This window comes from Tupaia chinensis, unplaced genomic scaffold, assembly GCF_000334495.1.
Source record: "Tupaia chinensis unplaced genomic scaffold, TupChi_1.0 Scaffold149501_1, whole genome shotgun sequence".
NCBI classification, from domain to species: Eukaryota; Metazoa; Chordata; class Mammalia; order Scandentia; family Tupaiidae; genus Tupaia; species Tupaia belangeri.
In genome coordinates, this window is record NW_006209345.1 from 3,953,841 (window position 1) to 3,956,990 (window position 3,150).

Here is a 3,150-nt window from a genome sequence, read left to right on the forward strand (position 1 = left end):
AGATTTTCACTGTAGGGCGCGTGCGCTTGCCAGACAGACAGAGAGAGACATAGAGACAGAAAGCGAAAAATCACCCCCCAGGGGGGGATGGTCACGCCGCAATCCCTTCTCCTCTCGGGATCTTGGGCATGCACGCACACGCGCCCGGCGTGAGTTTTAAGCCACTGGGTCTGGGACACGAACCGCGGTCGACTACATAGGAGTCCAGCGACATAGCCATTACGCTAACTGCTGGTTCCCATGTAAAATATTTTTTTAAAGAATTACTTTATTTAACTTTATTTATTCATTCAATTTGACCAGAGACAGACAGAAAGAGAAAGAGAAAGGGAAAGTGAGAAAGCAAGCTACCAGGTCTGGGACTCAAACCATGGTCGGCCATGTAGGAGTCCAGCACCCTTAACTACCATGCCATCTGCCGGTCCTTCTGTAAAATATTTGATAGAAGCTACTCAAAAGTATGAAGGATAAGGGCTGGTTTTATGGTGCAGTGAAAATGTGCTGCTCAAGAGATGCTGGATCCCACATGGTGACTGGTTCGTAGTTCCCAACCTGGTCAGCCTGAAACATACTAGTCTCATGCCCAAGTGTGCCCAAGATCCTAGAGGCTTGAAGAAGGGGATCACAGCATGTTCAGACCTTGTGAAAAATGCTCCCTTCTCTCTCTTTCACACGCACATACAAATGCATATGCTCTATCACGAATAAAGGAGAAAAAAGTATGAAGGCTCCATGATACAATAATATGAACAAACTAGTATTTCAAAGAGTTTCCTACATGCCAGGTCCTGTTCTGTGGGCTTGTTAGCCACTAACTCCTCTATTCTTCACTTCAAACACTGAAGGACTAATACTAGTCCCTATTTAATTAATTAATATGTTTATTTTTAGGTTTCTGTCATGGGGCATGTGCACTCGCTGGAGAGAGACAGAGAGACAGAGTCTGAACTCAAACCATGGTCAGCCATGTGGCCAGTACCTTAACCACCATACCAACTGCTGGTCTCGCAGTCCCTATTTTTTTTTTAAGAGTTTTTTTTTTTCTTTTTTTTTCTCTAGGGTGCATGCACTCATCAGACAGACAGAGACAGAGAGATAAAAAGTGAGAAATCACCCCCCAGGGGGGATAGCCACGCCGCAATCCCTTCTCCTCCATTCTCCTCTCGGGATCTTGGGCATGCACACACACACACACACACACACACACACACACACACACACACACCTGGCATGAGTTTTAAGCCACCGAGGCCGGGACATGAACTGTGGTTGACTACATGGGAGTCCAGCGACATAGCCATTACACTAACTGCTGGTCCCCCGCAGTCCCTATTCTATAGACTAGAAGATGAGGCACTGATGTGGCAACTTCCCTGTTTGAAGTGTAGGTGCCACAGGGCAGCAGGAGGAACATTTACCTTTGGGTAGGGGCCTATGGACTTTATTTATTTATTTACCTCTACTGCAGACTTTATTTAAAAAATTTTTTTCCAAGTTTGTTTTACAATCTTAGGAATCAGATTACACCAGAAGAATTTTTAAAAAATTTTAAATTAACTGTAGACAGAAGAAACATGGTGGCCCCAATGCTTAGTGCAACGTTTTACTCCCAGCTGTTCCATAGGACGTCCACCTTTGCCCTCACCATCGCGGTGGGCACCTCGTTCTTCCAGCGTGCCTTCCATCAAGGCGCAGATGCTGTCTTTGAGCACCTCGACCATGGGAAGCTATGGAAACACATCAAGCACAAGTATGAGAACAAGGAGTAGTTCCTGGGAGACACCTGTTCAGGCCAGAAGGACCAGGTCCACCGACTAGCTGTTTGCCCAGAGCTGGGGCCTCAGCTTGAAGATGGTATTGAAGTGGACTAGCTGTGGCCGTTGGCAAGCAATGACTTCACCTGACAAACAGACGCTTTACCTTCCACCTTCCACTGTGTTTAAAGTATCTTTAGTCTCGGTTATAAGCAAATAAATGTAAATCGTACCTGATAAAAAAATTACTACAGAATTTATTTAAAAAACATTTTTTCAAAGTTTATTTTAAAATCTTAGAAATCAGTTTACACCAGAACTATTCAAAACCTTTACACATTTAGGGACCAGCAGTTAGTGTAATGGCTATGTCGCTGGACTCCCATGTAGTCGACCGCAGTTCATGTCCCGGACCTGGTGGCTTAAAACTCACGCCGAGCATGTATGCATGCGTGCCCAAGTTCTCAAGAGGAGAATGGAGGAGAAGGAATTGCGGCGTGGCCATCCCCCTGGGGGGTGATTTCTCGCTTTCTGTCTCTCTGTCTCTCTCTGTCTGGCGAGCATACGCTCTCCCCTTTGTTTGGGGAGGAAACCCCCCCTATGGCAAAAACCTCTTAAAAAAAAAAAAAAAAAAAAAACCTTTACACATTTAAAATTTAGTTCAGTGGGCCAGCCAGGTGGTTTGGTGGTTAAGGTGACTGCATCCCACATGGCTGATTATGTGGTTTAAGTCCTGAACCTGATGACTTGGAAGACATGCTGGGCGGGTGTGCATGTGTGCCCAAAACCCAAGGGGAGAATAGAGGAGAAGGGATTGTGGCATGACTACCCTCTCCACCTTAGGGGATGATTTTTCACTTTCTCTGTCTCTCTCTCTCTCTCTCCAGTGAGTACATATGCCCTATAACGAAACCTTAAAAAAGCAAACAAACGAAAACTCAGATCAGTAAAGTGTTGGCACCTTTTAGAGTCATAATATAAAAATGAATGAACTGAGACTGGTAGGTGGCATGGTGGTTAAAGGTGCTGGACTCCACATGACTGACTGCAGTTTGAGTCTAGGACCTAGTGGCTTGCTTTCTCACTTTCTCCCTCTCTCTCTTTCTCTGATCAAACTAAAAGGAAGGAAGAAAGAAAGAAACAGAAAGTTAAATAAAATAATTTTTAAAAACTGGAAATAATAATGATAAATAAAAATTAAATAATTTTTTAAATGAATGAATCATTGCAGTGCTTAAATAAATTAAGTCAGAGGGGATTTTTAAAGAATTTTTTAAAAGAATTATTTAATTTTATTTATTCATTCATTTATTTTAATTTGACCAGAGAGACACACACAGAGAGAGAGAGGGAAAGTGAGAAAGCAAGCCACCAGGTTCAGGACTCGAACCATGGT

The 3,150-nt window shown here is 43.6% G+C and overlaps 1 protein-coding gene and 1 pseudogene across 1 annotated transcript in view; both read left to right on the forward strand.

Moving 5' to 3' along the window:
- CCDC87 (coiled-coil domain containing 87) overlaps positions 1-1,633 on the forward strand; it is an 18,480-nt gene extending 16,847 nt beyond the window's left edge. Inside the window, 1 exon segment of the mRNA XM_006171321.2 lies at positions 1,614-1,633. The gene's annotated coding sequence lies outside the window, so the exon portion shown is untranslated.
- Positions 1,575-1,909, forward strand: LOC102489540 (cytochrome b-c1 complex subunit 9 pseudogene; annotated as a pseudogene).
- The last annotated feature ends 1,241 nt before the right edge of the window (positions 1,910-3,150 follow it).